This window comes from Aspergillus fijiensis (assembly GCF_003184825.1).
Source record: "Aspergillus fijiensis CBS 313.89 unplaced genomic scaffold BO72scaffold_43, whole genome shotgun sequence".
Classification (NCBI taxonomy): domain Eukaryota; kingdom Fungi; phylum Ascomycota; class Eurotiomycetes; order Eurotiales; family Aspergillaceae; genus Aspergillus; species Aspergillus fijiensis.
In genome coordinates, this window is record NW_024469019.1 from 29,824 (window position 1) to 40,030 (window position 10,207).

The following is a 10,207-nucleotide window of genomic DNA, read 5'->3' on the forward strand; positions in this document are numbered from 1 at the left end:
ATATAAATTAAATAATATAATAGTTTTTAAATTATAGTCTTTATAAATAAAAATACTAAAAATAAATTATTAATAATTAAATAGTTTATAATTATTAATTTATTATTAGAAATATTATTCTTAATAATAAAAAACAGTATATTAAAAATATTAAATAATATATTATATATAATATTATTAGAAATGTTTAATAGAAGTAATATACTAGTTTATTTATATTTAATAAGCTAGTTAGAATTTAAATTATTAATTTTTTATTTTAAAATTAAAATATTAAGAAATTTTATTTATAATAGCTTCTAGGTTTAAAAAATATAATAAATAAAAACTAATAATATATATTTTTTTAAATAGCTTTTTTTATATTTAAAATACTACCACGTACGGAATTAAAATTATATAAAAAAATACTTATAAATATTTAAAAAATTAGTTTTTTATTAAGAATAATATTATATATATATATAATTTAATAAATCTTAATATTATATATTTTATAAACTAATTTAAAATAGTTTATAAAGTAGTTTTTTTATATATAATTTTCTAGTTTATTATAAGTTTTTTTTAAAATAAGATACTAGTAGTAGTTAAAAACCCTTTAATAAATAATATTAGATTATATATTATATAAAGTTTTATATAATATCTTACTAATAAAATTATATATAAACTAATTCTAAATATAGTTTATAATAAGAATAATATAATTTTAAAAATAATAAAATAATTAATTATTAGCTATAATAAAAATTCAAAATATAATAAAATATTTATTTTTAATTTTAGTAATTAGATTAAGATTAAAATAATAATATAAAGTTAGATTTTAGATAATATTCTATTTTTAATAATAAATTATAAATAGTTAGTATTCTGATATATTATTACTATAAATATATTTAATATTAATATTTAATTAATATTTAAAATAGTTTTATATTATAATAAACTTATTATAAATCTTACTACAGTTGTTAAAAAAAAAGATCTAATAATAATAAAAAATATAATTTATAAAAATAATAAAATAATAAATATTAGTTTAATTATATATAAATAATAAACTGTAAATATCGATATATATAAAGTTTTTAACTTAAAGTTTAAAATTACATAGTTTAATATATAATACTAAAAGTATCTAATTTCTTTTATATAAATATAGTTTATAGAATATTAGTAGAATATTTTTTTTAATATTTAAATTAATAATATATTTTAAAAAATTATAAATTTTATACTCGGAGGTATAAACTATATAGTAATAAACTAAATAAATTAAAATTAATAAAATAACTAATTTTTTAATTATATAAATAATAAGATTAGTAAAAAATAAATAAATTAAAATATTATAATAATATAAACTATAAATATTTTTATAGCTTATTATACTAATAATATTTATAAAATATTATTTTTTATTTATAATAATATAATTAATTTATTTATTATTTTTAATAAAATATATAATTCTTTTTATTATTATATATAATTAATCATTTAAGCAAGCGAGCTATTTACAGAAAATAAAATTATTTAATAAAATTAAAATAAATTAGTAATAATTAACAATAAATATATTAATTAGATTACTATTCTTATTTATAAATTTAATAAAAATAGTATTACAGTTAATAATATAAAAAACTTTATTAATAGCTGTTTTAATCTAATATATATAAAGTATAAAAATCTAAAAATAATATTTAAAATAGTTTATATTTTTTATAGTTTTAAAATTAAATATTTATTTATTTATATAATTTAGATAGATATTCTTCTAGATTATAACTACTATATTAAAATAAACTAATATAATAAAAATATTAAATAAATTATAATTAATATTAATAATATTAAAAATAAATAGTTTAAATAATAATATTATTTTTACCGATATAAATACTATATTAATATATATATTTATATTTTTTTTTATTTAGATTTAATAAATATTTATTTAAGAAATAATTTTTATTATATTAATAAAAAATATAAAATATTAAGTTTTTATTTAGAATATTAAATTTTTTATATTAAAACTAAATATTAGAATTTAATTATTTTTTATTATATTTATAGTTATTATTATATTTATAATTATAATTTTTATTTTAGCTTCAGCTACTATAATTACTATTATTATAATTAAAAATATTAATAATTAAAATTTTATTAATAATAATATATATAAATAGCTATAAGAATTAATTCTTTCGAATATATTTAAATTATATAAATTAGATATAAACTAATAAGAAAATAGCAGCTTTTTTAAATATTATATATTAATTTATAATAAATAAGTAAATATTATAATATTTTAAATTATTATAAAAAATTATAAAAGTTTAGTCTAATTATTTATAGTTTTAATATTATATAACTTATTAAAAATATTTATAAACTTTATTAAAAATATATTTTAATTAAAAATATTATTATAGTATATAAATATTTATTTATTATATAAATAGATAATAATTATAAAATTAAAAACTTTATAAATTTGTTAGAAAAGTCTATATATTTTAGCTATTATATTATAGTTTTAAAAATATTTTATAAAACTAGACTTATATATAGTACTAAAAATAATAAAAATCAAATAGTTTAATTAGTTTTAGTTTCGAATATTTATATTATATATATTTAGTAGAATATGATTTTTTTAGCCTTAGTAATACTATATTAAATATTTATATATATAAGCGGGTTTTTATTTTTTATTATTTAAATTATAAAAACTTGTATAACTTAGTTCTTATTTTCTAAATAAAAGATAGATTTTTTAAAACTGGTATAATTATTTTAAAATAATTTTTAAGTATTTGGATTTTTAGATTTAAAATAATTATATAAATTATATTATTATATCAGCTAGTTAAACTAATTTTTTAACTTTAATATAGCTTTAAAAATATTAATATTAAATAAATCTTTTAATAATATTATAGTATAACATATAGTTATACTACTTGTATAGTAAAAATATATAATTAATTAATTTAATAAATTAGTAAATATTAAATTTAATTATTAAGCTGGTTAGAATATTTTAAAAATTTTTTTATCTTTCTAAATATAAAAGTTACTAAATAAAAATATAAAAAGCTGTTAATATTATAGATATTAGTATATATAAAAAGATTTTAATAAAAAAAATAAAAAAAATAAATTTAATAAGAAATATAGTTATAAGAACTTATAAGTTATAAAAAAAATATATATATATTAATTAAAATATCTACAGCTATATAGCTGGTTTTCTAAAAGATAGTAAGATCTAAGATTATATAACCCCAGATATCTGTTATAATAATCTTCTATTTTTAGTATTAGGTATTTCTATAATTAATATTTTTAAAAATTTATTAAATAATTTTATTAAATTTATTAATAATAGTTTCTATATTTACTTTCTTAATATTTATATTATATAAACTAATAATAGTATATATCTTTTATCAAAATTATATATTAAAGATTATTTAAAACATTTTAGTATATTAATATATAAAATCTTTTTTATATTATTTAATTATTAAAATTTTTTATTTAAGTATATAGAAACTGTCTAACCAGATAATATTAAATTATATTAAAAATATAATAATATTTTAATATAAATTATATTTAATATATATTTTAATATTATATATATAATTAGTAAGTTATTATTTTTTATAATAGATTTTAATAAATTTTATATTTAAGTTATAAATCTTATCTAATACTATTTTATAAACTTATTAAATTATTAATTTTTTTATAAATATAAAAGCTTTAATTTTATTAATTATTATAATATTAAGTAAACCGGTTTTTATATTTTTAATATTATATTAATTTTTAATTATATTTTTTAGCTTGCTAACAGATTTATTTTTTAAAATTTAAAAAAATAAACTGTTATTATATTATTTTTTACTAAAAGTAAATATATTATTTAAACTATTATAATCTAAAATTTTTTTAACTTTAACTTTTATTTATTAAATTAAATATTTAATATTTTAAAATTATATCTTCATTAATAATTAAGTCTATTATAATTTATATTAATAATTAATGTACTATTATTCTAACTAAAAATTTTAAATTCTATATAAAAACTAAATATATATTTATTAAATAATATTTTATATAATATAAAATAGATATTAAAAATATTAAGTTTATTTATATTAGTATAATAATTTCAATAGTTAATAGTTTTATAAAACTTTTTAAATATCTTATTTATTTTTATCTTATTAAACAGTTTGGTATAGTAGATCTTATTTAATATTTTTATATTTATATTTTATTTATCTTCTATTTCGGAAATACGAGTAGTTTTATATTTTTTTTATATATAATTTAGTAGTAATCTCTTTATTTATAAAAAATATAATAGATATTTAGAATTATATAATCTCGGATCTTACTATTTCTTAAAGGACCAGTTATATAGCTGTAGACATTTTAATCAATATACATATATTTCCTCTCATAAGAAGGCCAGTTGGCGATACATTAATAGTTGCAGTATTAAGAGCGGTATTAGTTAGACTATAGAACTAGCCCAGCAGCCGGGTATATAATATAAAACAGATTACTTACTGTACTAACTTCTTACTAAAAATATACTAAAAGACGGTAAGTTTTTTTCTAGCTTAAAAAATACTTCAGGACAGAAAATTATATTTTAGATATTTGATAAAAGTATATTTAATTAATTAAGATTTTAATCTGTAAGAATATACAATTAATTCAATAATTCTAATAGTATTTAAATAAATATTCAAAATAATCATACTAGATAGTATTTATACTAGTACTAAAAACTATATCTAATATAAGCTAATATATATACTAAAAATCTTTTTATTTTTTATTATATTAATAAAAATATAATAAATATAGTAGTTGTATAAATTATTAATCTAATCAATTCTTTATTATTAAATAGTAAGTTTCTATAAATATTAGTATATAATAGAAATTAGTAGAATATTAACTGGTTAGTCTATAATTCTAAAAATAATAATTTTAGTATATTTATTAGTAAATTTATTATTAAATATATTTTTATAGTCTAAAGGTTATTAAAAATATATCTACTAATTAATATTATATATATAGTTTAACCGGTTAATAATCTGTTATACAATACCTACTGTTAGAGTAGTCTATATTTACTATTATAGCAGCCCGCTGCGGGATTAATATAAATTTATCAGGCTTTTAATCCGGATATTTATATTATTATATTATTTACTTTTTTTTATATTATATATTATTCTAAAATCCTTTAAAAAAAGAAGATTTTTTAAGAATTAGTCTTAAAATTAATAAAAAACTATTTTTAACTATTTAACTTGTTTTATTTAACCAGCATGTCTACTATATTAAATAGTTTTTAATAATTTCTAATTCTTTTTCTTTTTGGTTATCTAAAAAAAAGTAATATATTATTTAATAAATCTTTACTAAAATTATTTTATAATACTTTATCTGTTTTTAAATTAAATTATCTAATTTAGATAGATATTTAAAAAGTATAAACTACTATTTACTAATTAAAATAGTTAGTATAATTAAAAAATAAGTTTAAATATTATAAACCAAATATAAAAATATTAAATTTTTAATAAAATTATAATAATATTATACCAGTTCAACTTAATCTTCTGAATATAAAAAAAATTAAATTTTAAAAAATCTTTATTTTTTTTCTTCTGTTTAATTTATAATAAAAAATAAAATAGATTTATAATTTATAATATACTTTTAAAAAAGCTTCTTAAAAATATTATATAAAAAATTAAAAAATTCCAGCTGTAGTTAGCTATTTAAATTTTATTTATTAATAGAAATAATATTAATATATTAATAAAAAATCTCCGAAACACTACTAAAATACTAAAAGATTATAAAATTACTTTATTTAATAGATTTTTTTTATTTAAAATATAGTTATTTTATAGTCTAATATTATAAAACAGCTTAAACAAACCTATTAATAAAATATTTGAAATCTAAAAAAAATTATTTTTATTTAAATATCTTAAAGTATTATTCCAAATCTAAATAAAATAATAAATATATATTAATCTTTTTTGTAAAGCTGGTATTAGAACTTAGTTAATATATTTATAAATATATATTAAAACTATCGGACTTTTAAGATAAAATAGTATCTATTATTATGTATTATTAGAATATAATAAATTAAAAGAAGAAATAAAACCCAGAAAAATAAAAAAACTATTTAAATAAAACTTTTAAAAAATCCGAACTTTGATAGTTAAATAATAAGTTTTTTCTGTTAAACATTTTTTAAAATAAAAGAAATAAGAAAAAAAAACTTTTTATTATTATAAATATAATAATAAATATTATTTAGCTAACCGATATTCTTATAAAAATAAGAATAAAATTAAACTAGAATTAAGAAAAAAAATAGTTAAAAAAGTTTTTATATTTTTAATAAACTAGTTTAAAATAGAAACTGCTATTTATTTTAATATATTTATTTATTTTAAAAATATAATCAAAATCTATATAAATTTAGATTTTTATATAAAAATTAATCTTATTAGCTATTAATTTATATAATAATTTTATTTCAATATAGCTTATTTTATAATTTTATTAGTTACTATAATTTATTATTTTATTATAAATATTTATAATATATAAAAGTTTCTATTACTACTACTAATTTAAAAGAAACTATATAATTATTTATAAAATATTATATAATTATTAATTATAATTTAGATTTTTTAAAAATCCTATTTTATTTTTAATAATTATTTTAAAAAATTATATATTTATTTATCTGTATAGAATCAACAGTAATAATATAAGATCTAAATATTAAAGATTTTATTTTTTTATAAATTTATAAAAGTTTACTAAAATCTGGTTTATATCTATAATATAATTAAATTTTTAGAAAATATCTAGCTATTACAAAATAAAATCTTTTTAAATTATTTATAAATTGAATTTAATAAGATTATACTATCTTTTAAATTTTATAATTTTATAAATATATTTTTATTTAGTTGTTTTTAGTAATTTTCTTTTTTTAAATTTTTAGATTATATTATTTATCTAAAAAATAGTAAAATTCTACTATATAGATTTATATATTTATTATTTTAAGTTAAGCTCTAATCCCTTTATTATTATATTAATAAGAATATTTAATTAAAATAATTTTAATTTTTTAAAAGTTTTATAAAAGCTTTTATTTTTTTATATTAAAATAAATAAAGATTTTTGATTATATATAGATTATAAGAAACTTAATAAGATTTTTTTTAAAAATTATTATTTTTTATTTTTAACTTTAGAAATTTTAGAAAGAATTATAGAAGCTAAATATTTCTTAAAACTAAATATTTAAAATACTTATTATTAAATTCATATTAAATAAAAACATAAATAAAAAACTGCTTTTTAAATCTTATAAATATTTTAAATATTTAATAATATTATTTAGATTAAGTAATATTCTAATTATATTTTAAAACTATATTTATTTAGTTTTGTATAATATATTAGATATTTTTTATATTACTTATTTGAATAATATTCTTATTTTTTTTAAAAAAACTGTTCTTTTTATATTCTTTATTTATATTAAGTATTAAAATACTTATAAAAATCAGATCTTTATATTAAATATTAAAATACTTATAAAAATCAGATCTTTATATTAAATTATTAAGATATTCTTTTTACTAAAATTATATTAAATTTTTAAAATATATTATACTTTTATATAGTATATTAATAGATTTCTAATAAATATCTTATATCTTTATATAATTAATACCAACTATATAGTATAAAATCTAAATAATTTTTAGAATTTTAGAATTTTTATTAATATTTTATCAAAAATTATTTTTTAATCATATTATTACTAATTCCTTTTTTAAAAGATATCTAAAATACAAAAAAGCCTAAAAAAATAATATTAACTAATAAAAAATAATAATATTTTAACAGCTTCTTTATAGTTTTAAAACTATATTTTTATTAAAATATTTTAGTTTTTAATAAAAAATCCGGGTAGAAATAAATACTTTTCTAATAAAATATAACAGAAATATTATTTTAACTTGATAACTATAAAATATACTATCTTATTATATTCTAATTAAAAAAATTTAATAATGCTAAAACTTATTATTTAATCTTAGATTAAAAATTCTTTATTATTATTTATTTATTTAAATATTAGTATTAATATCTTAAAAAAATTATTATATACTATTAAAATTTTTAGACTTTTATAAAGCAGCCGAAGCTAAACAGCTATTAAACTTAATAATATATATATTTTAGTAATTATAATTTTATTTTTTAATATAAGTTTAGTAAGTATAATTCTACCGATATACTATTAAATAACTAATAAACTTTTAGTAATATTTTAGCTAGTTTTTATAAAATCCTAGTTTAAATATAATAAAACATTTTTATAAAGAAGTCCTAAACTTAATATTTATATAATATTAAGCTTTTAATAAAATTAAAAAAACTAAAAAGCTAGTATAAAAACAGCTAATTAAACTATTAGAATAAAAATATTTTATAATTTATATATTAATATATTAGTAATATTCTAAATATAGAAATATAAAAATTTACTATATTCTAAAACTATTAGAGTAAGCTTATTTTATAATAAATATATTAGTATATTAGTAATATTCCAAGTATATAAAAATAAAGACTTATTTTATTTTCAAATTAATAAAAAATTATATTTTCTAGTTAAAAGAATTTGAAATAAAAATATAAAGATATATTATTAAAAACTTATTATCTTAGAAAATAATTCTGATTTTAAATATTAGAAAATTAATAGAAAATAATCTTATTATATATAAGTACTGCTTGTATATTTCTATAAAAAAATCTTTAGTAATATTTATTAAATTTTTATTATAATAATTAACTAGCAGGTTATTTTAAATAATTAAAAATAAAAACTTTTTTTAAAAGAAAGTTTTATAAAATAAACTTTTTTAAAATATAGTTATCTATATTAAAAAATATTTTATGTATTAAAAAGTTATATTTAGTAGAGATAAATTATATAGTAAGTTTAAATTACTACTAATTTCTAGCCGATTTTTTATTAAATTATTCATAAATTTTATTATAAATCTATCTTTTATTATGACAAAAAACAATACTATAGATTTGATTTTTATTATTATTTATAAATTTATAAAATAATATTAATTTTTATCTGCTTTATATATTATAATTATTTTAGAACTTACTAATTTTTTTTATAAAAAATTAAACTCTAGTTTAAACTATTTTAAAATATAATTTTAGATAAAAATTCTTTTTTTACTAGTAAATTTTAATTTTAAGTTGTATATTATACTTAGATTAAACTTTATTTATTAATAATATTTCAACCCTAGACTAATAATTAAACTAAAAAAATAAATTAGATTTTTAAATAATATTTTTAGTATTTTATTAATAAAAATTAATTAAATGAGTTTATTTTATTATTTTCTATTTAATCTATTTATAATAATATTTCAAATTTTATTATTAGTTACTTTTTTAAGACTTTTTTAGACTATTTATCTAATTTTTATTTTTATAGCGAGGTTAATAATTTCTAAAAAAAGATTTCTATAGCTAAAAATTAAATTAATAAACTAGCTGTACTATAAAAAATCCTATAAAATTACTAAGAAAAAATTAATAAAGTATAAAAAATATTATAATAAAAAACACCAGCTAATAACTTTAAAAAAAATCTAATAAAACGGTTTACTAAAGATTTAAAAATTAAGATTTCTTTTTAGAAATTAGTTTCTTAATATATTAGACTTCTAAAAATTCTAATAGTTATTAAAAAATAGATATATTAAATATTTCTGTCGAACTATTATAGTCGCATTTATAACATTTTTTATATATTATTATTAAAATAATAAAAATCTAATATAGATTTATAAAACCAACTCTACTTTTTAAATTTAAAAAAAAAGAAATTAAAAATTAAAAGTATTAAAAATAAATAAAATTTTAAAAATAAGTAGTATTTTCTAATTAAATAAATAAACTAGCTAAGTAAATATAATAAATAGATTTTAAAGAAATCTATAGATAATATTCAGCAAGCTATTTAAAGCTATAAAAAATAAAAAAAAATTAAAACAGC